The sequence below is a fragment of the Choloepus didactylus genome, chromosome 13 (genome assembly GCF_015220235.1).
Source record: "Choloepus didactylus isolate mChoDid1 chromosome 13, mChoDid1.pri, whole genome shotgun sequence".
Taxonomy (NCBI): domain Eukaryota; kingdom Metazoa; phylum Chordata; class Mammalia; order Pilosa; family Megalonychidae; genus Choloepus; species Choloepus didactylus.
Window position 1 is genome coordinate 97,917,264 of NC_051319.1, and position 18,611 is coordinate 97,935,874.

The 18,611-nt window shown below is 44.1% G+C and overlaps 1 pseudogene; it reads left to right on the plus strand.

Moving 5' to 3' along the window:
- Window positions 1–296: 296 nt before the first annotated feature.
- On the plus strand, window positions 297–13,087 carry LOC119507797 (annotated as a pseudogene).
- The last annotated feature ends 5,524 nt before the right edge of the window (window positions 13,088–18,611 follow it).

An 18,611-nucleotide genomic window follows, 5' to 3' on the forward strand; every position in this document is an offset into this window, starting at 1 on the left:
TTCAGAGGCTGGTAGCAGCCTAGTTTCAGTTGAAACCCTTTTGCTATGTTCCCTCCAGCGACTCATTTCTGCCTGCTCATCCTAACGCAACAGCTTGTCGAAGATGGTGAGCCACCGGGGTCTCTAAGAACATGCCTCCAATTACTTACCGTCTCGTGTTTTCCAGTTGTGTAAACATAGCTTCTATCACACACTCTCAAGTAAGCAGAGGCAGCCAGTACCCAATGCCAAACAGCTGGACGGATGCTGAGAAGAGAAAGAAATCAGAGTTGTTTCAAAATTTTCCAGCAGCACAGATGTCTGACATCCCACAAACACCAGCACAGGCCTTCGGCTTCCCGTCCACCTCTCCTGACACCTTTGGAAGGTTAGCCTGAGTTGGTGTCTGCGAGGGCGTGAGACAAAAATAAGGAGAGCCTAATTGGCAGGCACTGCATGTGCAGTAGGGGGAAACAGTGGGTTGAAAATGGGCTTCTTGGCTTGGGGGAGGAGGTGCAAACCCAAATTAAAAAGGGAGGGATATATGGGGAAGGAAAAAGGATCTCATTGGCAAATGATCTTTCTCTTCCTCTCCCACAGCTCTGACTGCAGCCTGTTCAGGCGGAAGCTGCTGCCTGAGGCTTGGCTTTCCCGCAAATCTGATGGAAGAAGCTGTGATGACTGATGGCCAGTCCAGAGAGGCAAAGCGGTGCTGTCCAATAGAAACAGAATGCAAGCTCCATGTGCAATTTTAATTTCTTCATTAGCTATGCTAAGAAAGTAAAAAGAAACAGATGAAATTAATTGTAATAATATATTTTAATTTAATTGAAAGTATCTAAATATCATTTCAACATGTCATCAATACAGAAATTGATATATGAGCTATTTTACTTTTTTTGGTACTAAGTCTTCAAAGTCTGGCATGCTTACAGCACACCTCTATTTGGACTAGCCTCATTCAAATGCTCAATAGCCACATGTGGCTGGCTAGTGGCTCCCATATTGTACAGGGCAGTATAAGACCTTTAATGACCAGCATGGAGCTGGGGCAGGCCCTTATATTGGTATTTGCTGCCGCCCTCAAAAAAATAGAAAAAAGAAAAGGGGGGAGGCAAAAAAAAAAAAAAAAACTTCAAGAATTAAAGATGCCAAGCAAATCCTGTCAAGTTAACACTTACAATGAAGTGAATTAAGAACAGCAGTTCCACTCAAGCAGGCACCAAATAAGCAAACATTCTTTAAATAAACAGAAATTGAGTGTATTTTAGGAATGGATTTACTCTCTGGGTCACAGAGGAGGTTAAACAAAATTTGTTTTAAAAAAAGTTTCCCACTGGATATCTCTGCTGTGCTCCTGCCGCGCGTTGCTGGAATTAGGCAAGGTTTGGGGGTGGGGGCTGGATGAGCTAGCAGGCTGAGAAGTGGGTCTCAGTGGGCACCAGGGCTTCTGGATACCTCCATTGACCACTGTGGGCCTGGCTGTTTCCAGATCCTTTAGTCACGTGCAAACCTCGTGGGGAAGTGAAATTCCCGACTCCATGTGGCTATAGAAGACAATCCATTTCTGCAGGTTTGCACGGTTCCCTTTCTGCTAGGAGTTCCCCTCCTTAGAGAAGCCTTTGCCAAACAATTTGAGGGGCTGGCCAAGGAAATTGTAGTACATCGTGACCAAAAATGAAGAATACTTTGCAAATGACACTTTGTTTTAACAGCATGGAAGTGTAACATCGTTGAATAAGAATGACAGGACCATGAGAAGAGGGGAACACAGCAATTTTGATGACAATGCATGTAAGATGCAGTTGCAGCTAGGTAAAATATATCTGTTTTGGGGTGAGGACTAGAAGGGAGTAGGTAACAGTAAACTGAGTTACTCTCAGGTAGTGAGATGTGTGTGGGAGGGAGGGGTTCAATTTTTTTTTCAATTTTTTTTGTCAGTACGAAAAACACATTTTGGAAGTGTATGGCCCACAAGCCTGGGCAAGATGCATAATCGTGAGGTCTGTCAATAAATCCTATTTGTAACGTTCCTACTCTATGCCTCGTGTACAACATGCATTTTCCCCGTTCCCAGTGATCATATAAAGCAGGTGGTTTTATACATATTCCATTTCTACAAATCAAAATTCAGAAAGATCAAATAGCTTGTCCAAGGAATGGCACAGTTAAACTCAGAGGTAATAACAATTTAACCCTTTATTTCTTCCTCTCCCCACTTCTCTATGGAGTGTAACTGAAGCTAGAATTCTTTGAAATGAATTATCCACAATGTTTTAGATCCTTGCAGATACCCAGTTGCTGCCCTAATGTTTAAGGGTTTAATTCTAAGGATTGGGCAAACACACTTGTAAATTTCTCTTCATACTTCCTTCCCTTTTTCCTTTCCTCCCTCCCTCACTTTCTTCCTTCCTTCCTCCTCCCTTATACAGGGGAAGCAACAAAGGCTTTGTACCAGGTTCTAAGAATACATTAGGAAAAAGCTGGACCAAGCACCTTCCTTAGGAGTTTATGTTGAGATTTTGCCCAGATTCTGAAAATATCTAGAAATTTGTGGATAATTTGTACTGAAGATTGCAACTACAGCTTCAGTCCCATAGAGAAGTAAGGAGGCATTAACAGGTTAAAATGATGATCATTTCTTATTAAACAGATCCATATCTTAAGGGAGAATTCTGGAGAATAATGAAACTGTGCTTCAAGGTCATGAGATAGAAAAGGCGTGGATTTTCTCTCAACTCCCTTCCAAGCCCTGCTGCCTTCTAGTCTCTCCGGGGGGGAGGGGGGGTTCTGTCTTGGTTTGAGGAGGAGCCCATGCTCATCTGCTCAGGCTACCCCAAGGGGCCAAAAACAGGACTGAGAAGAAGCAAGCCCTACATGCCATGAAGTGGAAAAATGCAAAACAGAGTGGCATGGGAAAAAGAACACTGGACTGAGAATCTGGAGTTTGAATTTACCTCTCATTTCCATGTGAACTTGGACTAGTCAGTGCACCACTCTGAGCCTCAGTCTCCTCTTCTGTCCAATGGGGACAATAATATTACATAAGTTTCCCCTGTTCCAGGGTTAAGGATACAAATGAGAAAATACATGTAAAGGAGCCTGGTGCAGTGGATGCATGTGGAATCTGGGGTGAAAAGTGAGCAAACGCATGGAAATATTTATAGCCAGCTGCAGCTGTACTGATAATGTGGATAGAGATTACTCTCTACAATGCATGGCTATAAATATCAGTATGTAGAGCTCTGGTTCTTTATTGGATTGTACCCACCTGCATGTGCACACACACATACACACAGTGGTGTAATGGAAAAAAAATACACTGTACAGGAAACATGAGACTTGAGTTCTTTTTCTTCTCTCTGGATCTCTGTGTTCCCATCTATGAAATGATCAGCAGTCACAAACTGGAAGGTATAGGATCACAGCATTGAAAATTTTTTTTTAAATAGTGGCTTACATGAAAAAATGTAGAGATTTTGCCTAGAACATTTAGGTTTCTGGATTTTCTTAAAGCTCCTTTCCCACGTCTGCCTGGTGCAAGTGACAGCTGTTCCCTTGAGACCCAGTATGTTCTTGCAATCAAACCACAGTCCCTGTCACTCCCAAATGCACCACACCCTGCTGGCTTCTCTGCTTCACCAGTGCATTCCACCTGCCTGGCCCCTGCTGCTGACTTGTAACCCCCATCCCTATGTGGGGAAATATTTCATTTCTCAGCAGCCATGGCTGGCCCTGATGGACAAACAAATCCACAGGGAGAGAGAAATTTTGCCATGACTGTACATTAAGTGTGGCAAGTGAATGATGCCAGAAAAACTCCTTCTAAGACTAGAGAACAGGTCTTAATGGAAGCCAGATCTTGGGCAAGTCCTGTCCTTTGTTTCGGCCTCAGTTTCCCCATCTGTAAAACAAGGTGGGTAATACTAGATGAACTCCAAGATCTTTTTTGATTCTTGTGTTCTTTGGATCTTCCCTCTCACAGGCATGTGACTGTACATGATCTGTAGTATTGGTACATAAAGACATATTTCTACATGTCACTGAATTTTTTTTCCACCCACCCATTGAAAACCCTGATCGGCCTTCAATCTCTCCTAGCCTGACTTCAACTACTTTGCAGGTCTCCTTCATGATTACATCCAGCCATTAAGCTTCAAATGAGTTACCTGCTGGCATTGTGTAAGGCCAGAGAGCAGAATTAGTCACCTAATCTCCTTATCAGCGTTCTCTTCCAGCTACAGACAACAACCCCAGATTGTTCTGCAGCTCCCGGTAGTTCAACTGGAGAGAGCACGGATCCTGCCCGCAGGGGGCGGGGGCGGGGCGAGGGGCGGGGGCGGGGCGAGGTGCTCAGCCGAGGCTTTGGGCTCTTCCCCATCCGGGTTCTTGGAACTGTAAGAAAACGACCTCAGGGTCCTAGGAATGATCGAAAGGAGGTCGGGTTCCAGTCTTGGACCTTGTTCAGCCCTGTGACCCAGGATGAGCCATTTCCCATTTGGGGCTCTGTTTTCCCTCTAAAAAATGGATCCTTGTTTCCAACGCCAGAAGCTGGCACCCCGAATGACTTCACAGTCTGCGCTGCCCTTTTCTTTTTGGGTCTCTCAGAAATGGAGCAAGGCTCAGGTCATACACAATTTTTTGATCTTAAAATGTGGAGAAAATGTCAAATCTGGGTTACAAGTATTGTGATGTTCATTTCCCTTGAACAATCAAGGATGTTACAGTGTAATGTGTGTTGTTCATAAGATGATGGGTGGATTTAAGAAATATTGGGTGATCCAGAAATGGACCAGAAGTTTGAAGCAGTGTAGTGAGCACTGTCCCACCAGGTTTAGGGACAGGGTGGTACCTTGTTTGCTGATGAGTCTAAATTTGAGGCCCTCAGTGCATGAGCAGCCTGGAACTAAAGGCCACCCAGGCCTGGCCTTCACTGCCCCAGCCACGGGCTTGGACGGAGCAAACCTTCTGTGCAGTGGCTTCTGGGTAATAATGACCTCTTTGGAGTCGGCTTCATTCAGACTAGACTTAACAGTGAGTAGTGAAGCAAGGGGATCATTGGCTTGTACTGAGGCCTGTGTTGCTCTCACTATTTGCTAAAATGCAAGGACTCCTGGGAAGGGCTACAGAAAAGTGGTCACCTGTTAGTCAATCACCTTTTAGTGCAAATTTGTCCATCAGCTCTGTTGCAATGTGATTGTTAGTTGAAAAGTTCTCCATGAAACAGAAGCCCAGGGTACAAGATACTGGACAGGGAGGCTTGGCTTTGTTGGTTGGAAAAGGCCACAGGCTTAGGAGCCAGAAGCTCACGTGTGTCCTTCTTGTTTTACTGTTAGCCCCAGGATCATGGGTGAGCCATTTCACTACTCTTTCTTCACAAGTGGGAATAGGGATAATGCATCCCTCAAAGGGGGACAATCTAATGAGATATTCTAGGCTTTGGATTTACAAGACAAATAAGTCTCTCATCTCACAGTTTGGTTGGGAAGGGGGACAATCCAAAAATAAATAATTAACAGTAAATACTGGTGCATGCAATAAAGATAATAAATACTCACGGGGAGAGGAAAAGCAACTTAATTCAGGGGCAAGGAAACTTCTCTTGGAAGAAACAAACATGGATGGAATGAGCGTTTTAGGCAGAAGGAATTGCATGGACGAAGGCCCTGAGGTGCACATGGGGCTGGTGAGAGAAACTGCAAGGCTGCCAGTGTGGGGTAGCAGCGTGCTGGGGGGAGGAGGGAGGAGGTGGGGGAGGGAGGAGGAGGGGGAGGAAAGAGGTGGAGGAAGAGGGAGGAAGGAGGTGGGGGGGAAGGAGGTGGGGGGAAGGGGGAGAGGAAAGAATTGGGGGAAAGAAGGAATTGGGGAGAGGAAGGAGATGAGGGGAGAAAGGTGAGGGTGGAAGGAGGTGGGGGAGAGAGGTGGGGGAGGGGAGGAAGAAGGTGGGGAGGGAGGAGATAGGGAAAGAGAAGAGTTGGGGGAAGAAGGAGATGGGGGGAAGGAGGAGGTGTTGGAGAGGTGAATGGAGCCTGCCTCCTAGAAGCCTCATCTGTCCTGCTGAGGAATTGCCTTTTATTCTAAACGAGCCAGGAAGCCATTGGAGGATTTTTAATATATGTGAAGCATTTTAATGTGGGTGAAAGTGTTTTGTCAACTCTAGAGCGCAAAGACAAAACACTATTATTATCATATGTGTGTATGACAACTTTCCATTGTCGTTAAAAATATGAAAGTGGCAGGTTGATCCTTCACTTCCCTCAGTAAAAACTTGAAGGCACAGGAGCCAGGGGTGAAGGGACTCAGGCCACGAGAGGAGTGGAGCGTCCAGGGCCCAGGTACAGGACATCTGTCTCCTTGAGCCACAGGCTAGATGCAGTGCCTTGTGCTCCCCTGTTTCCTCTCTCTAGGGGGCAGGGGGGCCAGAGATGTGTGGGTACACTTGGGAAGGACTCCAAGCTCCATGGTGAAAGGCACTTAGAACTCTGGTATTGCCTCCACAGGAGAACCCCCCATCTCCTTTGGGAGTTTTCGCTCAAATTTTATTTCTTTAGAGAAGCCTTTCTTGATTCCTCAAGACCAGCACAGGAGCCTCTCTTGTACTCTCTGAAGACACCATGCGCTTATCACGGTTTGTAGCTCCCCATTTTTTTTTTTTTTTTTGAATAGTCTCACTGATATCTGACTTCCCCATTGGATGACCCATTCCATGTGTCTAGCAACCAGGTTTGAGTTTACTGATCTTTTTAGTCAGTCAGGATTAGGCTGGGCGACGCTGCAATAACAACCAATCCCCAGATCCTGGTGACTTCAAGCCATGAGGGTATGTTTCTTGCCCATGTATGTTCATCACAGATTGGCAGGGGGTTCTCCCCAGTGTAATCAGTCAGGGACCCAGGCTGACAGATTTACCTTCATCTTATGTGGCTTCTCAACACATGGCTTCGGCCTCACCATGGCAGGGAAGGACAGGGCTGGAGAGTCAAGCCCTGGCCATGAAATGCGTGGACTAGAAGTGACACATGGCACTCCTGCTGGCATTTTATTGGCCAGAACCAGTCATGTGCCCATGCCAGATTTCAAGTGCTGGTGATAATCACATCGACCACACCCTTATGTCCAGGATCCAGGAATTTGCACTTGGTAAATGACTTTTTAAGGTCTTACAACTAGTCATCAGATAGCTTCTTTTATTAACACTGGTTGGGGCTGGTGGGGAAGGGACTATGGAGGTGGGAGCTGTATTCACCCTTTGCCACAACTTCACTCCTGGGTGGTATAGTATAAAGAAAGCAAGTCAGAGTGGGTTTTGTCACATGCCCATCATTCGTTAGCAGATGGGGGGGGGGGGGGGGGGGAGTCACCTAACGGCAAACAAGCAAAAACAGATAGCCAGTTCCTATAAAAGAATTGAAGTCCTAGCTCTCTGTCTTTTCAGGCAAGGTTCATTCCAAGGCAGATGCTTCCATACACTCCTGTTTGAATCAGATAGCAGAGTCCATGCTTACCAGGTGGGGGCACGAGACCAAAGGGAACCTCAGAGCCTGTGCAGCCTCTAGCTCTCCATGTTTTCTGAGCAGCACTCACTTCATCAAAGGAAAATGTATCCCCAACATCCCTTATTCTAAATAGCAAACCATCTGGTGCAGATTTAGATAAGAATATTTGAAGCACCCCTACAGCATGGATTCCTGATTAAAGTCTTTCAAATAGTAACTATCTCCCCCTGGGTATAGACCTATCTCAGACAGACAAAATGCTAAATAGCCATGAAAGAAATCCTATTCAGCAGTAAAAAGGATTAAGTCATCAGTATATGCTACGACATGGATGAACTTCAAAAAAACACGTGCAGTGAAAGAAATCAGACGCAAGAAACCACTGCATTTATATGCAATGTCCGGAAGAGGCAAATCTATCAGGAAAGAAACAAATTTGTGGTTGCTTGGTGGTAGTGGGGGGGCAGCAACTAATAGTAAATGGCCCTGAGGGATCTTACTGGGATAATCAAAATGCTCTAAAATTAATTTATGGTGATGGTGGTGCAAAACTTTGTAGGTTTACTAAAACATCATTGAAATGTACCCTTGAAATGAGCAGATTATGGGATATGGAAAACATGCCTGATAAAGCTATTTAAAAAATAATAAAAAAAATCAACTCACATATATACTCATCACACTGTTTATAGTGCATTTAAAAATAAATTATGGACAATATAACACAAGGAAATGAAGGCTTCTTTCCCAAGGTGTTTGAAATCCCTCCATCGACCTAGTTTTGCTTTTGGAAGAACAGATTAATTCAATTCTGATATCCAAGGGAATTGGGATGCTCCTTGAAAGTCCTCACAACAAATCAGCTGGAAAACACAATTTACAGCTGAGATTTCACTTGAGCATCTACTATATATACACGTGCAAGAGGGAAGGGGATTTGGGAGGCCTTGATTTGAATTTTCTAGTCATTTCTCCAGCCTCAGTTTCCCCAGTGGTGAAATGGGGGATAATCTCACCTCTTTGCAGGGCACAGCACCCCCATGGAAGTTGGCTTATGGCAGAAGGAGCCAAGTATATCCTCAGACACATACTTGGAGCTACACTGAGTGGATCCTGCAGCGCTTCTCAAACTGGGGATTGTGCTACAATGCAGATTCCGATTCAGCAGGTCCCAGGCCTGGCAGCTGCTGCCAAGCCCATGCCCATGCTTTGAGGAGAAACAGCAATCAACCTCCAGCAAGGACTTTAAAACTTCTGCCACCTCTGATTTCACCCATGGGCGCTTCCCCACATCTGGGTGATCATCAGAATTATTAGGGAAGCACAGATCCCTAGCACTGAGGGACTGAGTATCTCAGGGGTAGGGCTGAGGAATCTGAATTTTCCAACTTCCACAGTGTTGGGAATCACTGGCTGAGACAGCTACACAGAAGCCAAGGAAACAAATTAGAAAGGGAGACAGGAACCTGGGTTTAACCCCTCTCTGCCACTGTGTGACCTTGGATGAGTCATTCTTCCCTCTCTGGGCCTCAGTTTCCCCCATGGGCCAAGGAGAGAGGGGTGTTTGCAATAGGATCCATCCATTCCAGCCCAGTCCGCCCACCTCCTGCCCAGTGTTGCTGTTATGTGATTCCGTGAGCCTGGCTTCCTGGCCTGTTCCCGGTTTCTGATTGGCCCTGGCATTTCTGGAGCACAGGGGCGGGGCATGGAGCTGGGAGGTGGGGCACAAAGGGCGGGGTGCCAGGCTCCCCCCACCCCCACCCCCCGCTGCGCTTGGAGCCAGGCTCCCAGCTCCAGCTATTGTAGTCATGGGAGGTCTTGGCTGGCAAGGACGCCGGCCCGACTGCTCAGGCGCCAGGGCTGTTTCATTATTTCATCAAAGTTCATTATGCTGGGGGAGAGACCAGTAATAAAACCTGATTACGAGTGTCTCCAACGAGCACTTAAAGACATAATTCGAGGTGTAGAGTCTGCCGCATCCCCGTCTGTGGTCACACGAGTTAAGGAGATTTGCACCTCTGATATATGCCAGTCTTCACTTTCATCGAAGTGAAAAACTCCCTGAGAACTTGGTTCAATTTGTCTGGGGACTGCGTTGGTTTTTTCAGACAGGGGACATGATTTGCCATTCCGAAAACACACAGTTAATTATGTGTGTAAAAGGCAGGTTCGGTGACACAGGAGACACCAAGGAAGTTAATTGCAGCCAAACTTATCCGATGTCAACGGCAAAGCACCAGGGGAGAAATTGCTTTTCTTTCTTTCCCTTCACCCTCTCGCCTGAACCCCCACCTTCCCACCCTCACCTCTTCTCCGTGAAACTGCAGCCTGTGATGAAGCAAAAAGTAATAGATGAGACTTTTCATACCAGAACTAACAAAAAAACGGGATCTTCTGTCCCGTCCCATGTTATCTGGGGTGACTGCCGGGGGTGCCTGTGAGCCAGCCATCAGCTGAGAATAAAGTCTTAATTAATTAAGATTAAGGTCTTAGCTGATGGTGGCTGGGGGGTTTGAGCCCAGGGGCTGAGGATGTTGGGGTGGAGACCAAGGAGGCAAAGCAGCGTGGAGAAGCCCTGGGGTGGGCGGGGCAGTGGGATCCGTTGGGTGGGAGAATTCTCCTTTGCCGTGCTGTGGGCGCAGCTGGCTCCCATCTTTTCCTGGGTCTCTGTCCCCATTTCCAGTCCATGCCTGGGCTCTGGACTCACGCTGCCCCTGACACATTGGGTGCTCTGGAGACGGAAACTTCCCCTCGCTGGGCCTTTCTTGCTACTCCTTGGAAAAGGGGAAGGTTGGGTTAGGGTGGTGCCACCCAAATTAGCCTAATCTTAAGAGCCCTCCAGGAAACTTGTAAAAAAACAGATTCCCCCCTATGCCTACACCAACATTGTTAAATCAGAATCTCCCCTGGGAGTGGCCTGGGAATTAGTATTGAGTTACTTTCCCAGGTAATCCGTTACTTTTTTTAACCTTAATTTCTTTTTGCATAGGTGAGACATTCTCATTGTTGATCATTGTTTCAGTATAATTAGTAATATGCATGTGGCAGATGGCGGCTCTGGCAGCCTGAGGAGCTCTGGGCCTTCCTCTCCCCCTGCCGCCCCAGTAACTTCTGGCCATCAAAAATAAGGATTAATTTAGAAGACAAGTTTCAATATGTCCATGAGGCAAGCTCTAAAAGTGAAGAGACCTCCTTTTGATGTATCACTGGTTTATTTAACTCAAAAAAGTAGGGATCTTGTCAGATCTGATCCTGGAGGTATTTTTTTTTATTGAGATATATTCACATACCATACAATCATCCACAGTGTACAATCAGTTCCCCACAGTACCATCATATAGTTGTGCATTCATCACCAGAATCAGCCCTTGAATTCATTCATTATTTAAAAAAAAAAAAAAGAATAAAAACAAAAATAAAAGTAAGAAGGACACCCCAAAGCATCCCATTCCCCTCTTTCCTCCACTATTACTCATTTAATTTTTGTCCTCATCTTTCTACTAATCTGTCCGTACACTGGATACAGGGAGTGTGAGTCACAAGGTTTTCACAATCACATGGTCACACCATATAAGCTATATAGTTATATAATTGTCTTCAAGAATCAAGGCTACTGGGTTGTAGTTCAACAGTTTCAGGTATTTCTTTTTAGCTATTCTATACATTAAAGACTAAAAAGGGGTATCTATATAATGTATAAGAATAACCTCCAGAATGACCTCTCAACTCCATTTGAAATCTCCCAGCCACTGAAACTTTATTTTGTTTCATTTATCTTCCCCCTTTTGGTCAGAAAGTCTTTCCTAAGCTCATGATGCCGGGTCCAGGTTCATCCCCCAGAGTCATGTCCCACGTTGCCACAGAGATTTAAACCCCTAGGAGTCATGTCCCACATAGTGGGGAGGGCAGCAAGTCTACCTGCTGAGGTGACTTAGAGAGGCCACATCCAAGCAATAAAAGAGGTTCTCTTAGGGTGATTCTTAGGCACAATTATAAGTAGGCTTAGCCTCACCTGGAGATATTCTTGACTTAAGGTTGCAACAAAACTGGGAGTGTGAAAACAAAGAGTATATGACATCTCCAATGTCTTAGATGGACTCGACCTGGTTGAAAAAAAAGTTCTAAGAACCATATTCGTTGGATCAGGATATGACCTCAGTGATTTTGAAGCAATACCCCAGTAAAGGAAGCTTACAGGAGGAACTTTCTGACTTATCTGCAATGGAAGATGCTTTGGATGAGTTAATTAAGGATTGTGCTCAGCAGTTGTTTGAATTAACAGATGACCAAAAAAATGAAAGTACATATGTGATATATCAAGATATTCATAGCATTCAAGCCTTGCCTGAGCAGATTGTTAGTGCAGTTAAAACTCCTGCAGAAACCAGATTGGATGTTCCAGCTCCCAGAGAACATTCTATATAACAGTGCATAGAAGGAGCACCACCGTGAGGTTTAGGTAGGTGAAGTGGAACAGGGTGACACAAGAAACAAAACACCTGAAGATGGAGGAGCCCCTTCATCTGAAAGCAAGTTCCAAAACAGCCTGACGAAAAAGAAAATCCTCTTCAGCAAAGTAAGCAACCGACTACCTGTAGGATTTGAGAATTCATGTATTAAGTTTTTTGGGGGGACATCCTAAATGCATCACATTTGATTCACAGAGCAATAAATCATCTCTGAAGTTGTCTTGTTCCCAGTTAGTAGCATTGTTAAGAAAGGTAGCGTCTCTTTCCTAATCAGATTAATGCTTAGATTAATGGGATAATTATGGCTCATGCATTTGAGAGCAACTCTTTATAATTAGTTGCTGCTTTTTGTCTGTGAAATAGACATCTTGCCTTCTGAAATAACTTCATCGCGAAGAATGTCACTGAAACAGACAATCAGACCTGAAATGGATAGTTCTCCATGGAGTCTACAATTTTTCTTCAAGGATTATGTGTGGTATATAAAAAGAAATTGCCTGACTCTGATTCATGTTTGCATGTAACTGTTGTAAATTGAATAGGTGTAGACAAAGAATCGGAATGTGATGTCTTTGTATAATTGTATAATGTTTAGATTACTTATGAAAAATGTCTATGTGAAACTTCACCATTCTACAGCCAAAATAATGTATATGTAGAAAGTAACCGACAAACTCTAATTTACACGGTGTTGGTAACTTACTCAAAGCCTCTGAATGAGGGTTAAGGGAAACTTTTCAAATTTCTACTTATAGAAGTATCATAAATGCATTGCACATTTAAAGCTCATGAATATAATAAAGTATTTTAATATGATTCCCAATACTAAAATTGGAGTCATACTTATTAATTTCAAACTACCTGCAAATTTTGTTGTTCTACCAGACTGGTGGCATGTCTCAAGGTTTTACAGCCAAGTGCAGAAACACCATTAGGTAATGACTCAATTAGGTAATGACTCATTGCAAGAAATGAATTCAATGATGTTGAAAATTGGAAACTATTTTAAAGCTCTTTGCAAGCAGATTTTGCAATGTATTTCTGGAGGCTAGCAACCTTGCTCTTCAGTCAAAGAGGTTTTACTTATAATGAGTTGTACTCTGCCCTCTTTCCAGCTCTGTTCCCACATTTCCAGGTATCTAGCCATTTCTACCTCATTGGTAGAAATGAGAATTCACGTATTTACCATTCTGTGCCTCAGTTTACTCAGTCATTTGCCATTAGACTGTGAGCTTCCTGTGGGACTTTGTCTTATTCTTTGTTATATCCCAGCACCTTGGACCATGCCTGGCACACTGAAGGAGACCAATAAATATTTGAACAAAAAAATAAATAGTAATAGTGAAAACTTTCCTTCCACTGTGTTCCTCAACCACTAAGGTCCTGCTCCCAACTGTAACTAAAGTTAAGGATTCTGCATGTGTGTCAGTGTGTGTATGTTTATGAGACTGTGTATATGTATCCTTCCAGAGAAATCTGCGGTATGCAAATGCCTATAATCTTTATCCTCTTCTATTTTTTTTTTTTACGCATATCGATAGCATATAGCATACCACACCCTCAGTTCTGCTTCTTGCATTTTTCACTGAATGCATCCAGGAGATCTTTTCATATCTGTTGATAAAGTCACTGGTGTGTCAGGGTCTACCGGGACCTGCTTGCAAGAGCAGATCTCTTCCCAGCTCCGAGTTCAGTGAGCCCCATGTTGATGGTTGAAATTGGCCATGGTGGGAATGTTTACATCATGGAAATTGACAAATGCTACAATCGGGGTTTGGGTTTTTTTTCCCTGAGCTGGAGAACTGGTTGGTATACATTTGCCAGCATACCACTGGATAATGTGCACCCTTATTTTTCATTTCAGTGGCTGCATAGGCATCTAGTGTAGGAATGAACTATAGTTTATTTAATCAATCCCCTGTTGATGGACACTTAGGTTGTTTCTGATCATCTGCCAATGCAAAATAACTTTGTACATACATCATTTCAAACACATAGAAGATCAGGAAACACTCCTAGAAGTGACTTTACTGGGTCGTAAGTGTAAGTCTTTGTTGTACTGGTAGGTGTTGCCACACTGCCCTGAGTGCTCTCTGCCAGCAATGTATGAGAATGTTGTTTTCCCTACACCCTCCTCATCATCACCTTTTAAATATCTCCATGTCAGGTTATTGCGTATTCCTTCATGATGAGTGTGGTTGAGCATCTTTCATGGATCTCAGAAACATTTGTACCATTGATCCTTTTGATCAGGAGAGCTTGGAAAGACCATCATAGTCTAATCTTTCTTCACAAATGGGGACTTGGAGGCCCTGAGAGGAGTAAGGACCTGCCCTAGACCCCACAATAACTAATGGCAAGACATGGGTTAGAATGAGGAGTGGTGTTCCCTCACAATCAAATGGGGGTGCTAGCAATAAACAAGCAATCCAATGGATATGTAATTACAAATTGGGATTGCAAAGTGCTGTCCATAGGCTAAACCCTGCCGGCTAATGGATATTGTTTTTATTTTGGCCTCTATAGTGTTTTCTTTTCCTTTTTAATTTTTAATTTAAAATAGTTGTCAAATTGGAAAACAAGGCTGTTTGACATAAAAACTCTTATTCTGGTTTCTCCTGGGAAAAAAATCCAAAAACAAAACAGAACCTCTAGCACCCCTGGACTGAATATTCTGGCAACACCAATCATCTCTGTGTGGGTAGCAGCTGTTCCTCTATAGAAGACACACAAGTTCTGGTTTACCACAGTCCTCACTTCTCCTTAGTGTTCCCCAATGCTGCCACCACATGTCATTTGCCATGTAATCATCATGCTTCTGTTATCTTTTTCTTATGATGAAGGGAGAAGTGAAATGTTTCTTGAATCCATTCCCTATCAAAATGCAATGGTGAAAGGGTTGCATACTGAAAGACAAATCTGAGGAGCATCTTTTTAATGAAGAATATCCCTACATTTTAACATGTGGAAATGAATGAATGAATGAGTGAATGAATGAAATAAGCAACTGTATAGACTACAACTTAAGAGCATGTGAAATAAACTATACTAATAACCAATCAGCTTCCCCGTTAATATCGTCTGCCAGATCATGGAAATATTTGGGTTTTTTTTTTTTTCTGCGGGGGGGCAGTGTATCCTGGTCTCAAAAACCATCAGGAGTCTTTTCACAGAGGTGGACTTAAAATTTCTACTCAGGTGGGTTTAGAGTTGACCAGCTGATTGGAAATGGGTCCTGGGGAAATGGTCCTGTGCTTGTTAAGCAAACACACTGATTTTACCCAGATTTTCTTTCTATCAGGAATGGCTTGTGGAAGATGTGAGAGATGCCAGAGAGGGCTGGAGATAACTGAAGCACCCCATAGCGTTACTTGGTGTTTTCCTCCAATACCTATAGTCTCTGTCCTTGGCCAGGGTCTTGCAGAGAGAGACCTTCTGTAGACTTAAGCCTTCAAAGCCACACTTACAGTTTTGCAGAGTGAGTCCTAAATGTTCTGTCATTGTGCTGGTCTTTCTCTGAACTCCCTGGTGACATATGGGCCCTCAGCTTGCTCATCTGCCTTTTGGATATAAAGTCTAACTCCATGGGGTTCAACCAGGTCTCCAATGGCTGAGCATGAACTTGATGGTGGAGAGCAAACATCTCAGACTCTCACTCCTCCCAGATGCATAGAGAATGCTCAGCTAGGGCAGCAAGTGGCTCAAAGGACAAGCAGGTGACTACTAAATAAATGGTGACCATTGTTGTCATTGGCTCTTTGGAAAGGTTCTGGAAAAGGAGCTAAAGCAGTCTCAGGTTCCCTTGGCTGGAGTGGGTCAAGGTCCCTGCTACTGAGATGGGCTCTATTTTTAAGCCCATCTTACAGACAAGGAAGAAAAGGTTCTGGGAGGCCAGGTGACTATTCAAAGCCTCACTGCCAGGGAGTGGGTGCCAGGGCTTGAAGATGATCTGATCACAAAGCAGATGCTCAGAACCACTGGTGCCCACATGCTGAATTGTTGACAAATATGTTGGGCTTGATCGTTTGGTGTGAATTGTTTCCGGACACATAAAAATCAGAAGACATAAAAATGGGAGATCTGGCAACACTGAGCCTATAATCACACATGGCAAAACCAAGTAGAGCTGAGTGGGAGAAGCCCATTCCCCCAGTTCATCATAGACTCTACTACTCCCTGCTGTCTCACCCCAGGGTTCCTACTTCACCTCTTCCCCTAACCTTATGAATATTTTAAAACGTATGGAGAAGTTGAAAGAATTGCACAGTGAACATCCATGTATAAACAACACATGGGGTCTACCATTAACATTTTACTCACTTTATCACATATCTGCTCATCTCTCCCTCCCTCCATCCTTACATTAGCCCATCCTCTTTTTGACGCATTTCAAAACAAGTTGCAGACATCGGTACACTCCACCCCTAAACACATCCGCATGCATACCATTAACTAGAGTCCAATATTTATTTACTTCTCTCTTTTTTGAGGTAAGATTTATGTGCACAAATCTCAAGGGTTCCATTCAAGTGTTGACAAATGCACACGCCCATCAACTCAAACCCTACAAGATACAGAACATTTTTATCTCCCCTGGAAGTTCCCTCATACCCTTTTCTCTGTTTCACTTTGAATATTACAAGACTAGGCATTTGGGTTTGGGGGTCTTGGCATATAACAAAGAAAGAAGAAGGGAGACAAAATAGCCTCAGGAGTGAACAGGGGCAAAGGAATGTAGGCCACCTTCCCTCATGAACCCACCCTCCCCAACTGAACCCTTGACTACCTCCTGAGCTGCTCCCCGAAACCCAAGGGCAGCTTCCCACTGCTTTACCCAGGCCATGCCTCTGAGCACACTGTGACTTTTGCCTGGAATACCCCTCCATCCAGCTAACTCCCACTCCTTCCAGGAATCAATTCAAAAGATATTCTGGCACGGCTGGCAAATGGTAAACCTGGCATAATAGACATTTATTCCATGCATAAGGGAGATTGGATGGGGCTGTGTTGTGTCCCTGGCATCTGACACAATGTCTGGAACTTTGTTGGCAGCTGATAAATGTGTGCTGTGTAGTCACACACCAGAAATCTCTGCTAACCTAACTGTGGCAGATTTCTGCTAGTGAAGGAAATGGGAGTTTTGTGCTTGTGTCCATTTCTTTGCTTTCTTTGCTGTCAAATTCTTAGATCCTGGAATAATATAAAGAAGGGAGTTGAACTTGGAGTCAAATAGAACTACGCCTGGGTTCCAGCTCTGACTCTTCGTCACTCTCCATGAACTTGGATAATCCATTTACCCTCTCTGAAACTCGTTTTCCTCATATGCAGGATGGGGACAATAAAATCTTTTGCTGATTTGAATCTGTTATGTACCCTATAAAAGACTATGTTCTTTTAATTCACTCTTGTGAAGGGCAGACCCATTGTGGGTGGGATCTTTAGATTAGGCCGTTTCCTTGGAGATGTGACCCACCTAATTGTGGGTGGGACCTTTGATTAGATTGTTTCTATGGAGATGTGGCCCTACCCATTCAAGGTGGGTCTTAATTAGTTTCCTGGAGTCCTTAAGAGCGCTCAGGGAGATAGTTCAGAGCCAACACAGACCCAGACACTTGGAGATGCAGACAGAAGGATATTTGGAGATGTTAAGCCAAGAGATGAAAGCCCAGAGTTTGCCCAGAGAAGCTAAGTGAGAATCCTCAGGCTCTTAAAGAAAAAGCCACTGGAATCAAAAGCTGAAAGCCATGCAACCTGGGAGCAAAGGACCAGAAGACACCAGCCATGTGCCTTTCCAGCTGACAGAGGTGTTCCGGACGCTGTAGGCTGTTCTTCGTTGAAGGTATCCTCTTTTTGATGCCCTAGTCTGGACACTTTTATGGCCTTAAAACTGTAAATTTGTAACCTAATAAATCCCCTTTATAAAAGCCCATCCATTACTGGTGTATTGCATTTTGGCGGCTTTAGCAAACCGAAAAGGACCTCAAGGAATTGTTGTGATCCGGTGAAAGCATGGATGTGAGAAGTGGGGTGGCTGTTAAAGTAACTTGCCCAAGATATCTTTGTTCGTGTGTTTGTTTAAAGGCAGATCATTAAAGGACCTACTACTTGTTATACAACAATTACTTTAGTATGCAATCTTCTGACCCTACAGTTGGAATAAAGCAATCTAGATTTGAAGCCTGACTCAGCTGTGAGCCCTGGGTGGATCTTCACCCCCGTGAGCTTAAACTTCCTCTTTAGCAAATGAGGCATAATAATCCTTTCTTTACAGCATTAACACAAAAATTAATACGATAATATGTTTGAATGCACACTGTGCACCGATAAGGAGTATGTCAATATAAGGGATTATTAAAATAGCTATTTCCTCCCCTTCCTTGCCTTCCCTGGGTTCAAGCCACCTTTGTCTCTTATCTGGGTCCTGCAATAGCTTCTTCCTGCTATTTCCACCTCCACTTTTATCCCTTTCCAATGTGTCTCCTCATTTCTGCCAGAAGGATCCAAGCATGTCACCTTCATGCTTAAAACCCTTCAGGGGCTCCCTTCACTTTTGGGAAAGGCTCAAACTCCATATTATGGTTTGAAAGGTTGCCCTAAACTGGACTTGCCCCTCTGTTGCATGCCAGCTTGCTAGGTGGAAATCCTACCCTCTCTTGTCTCTGGGCCT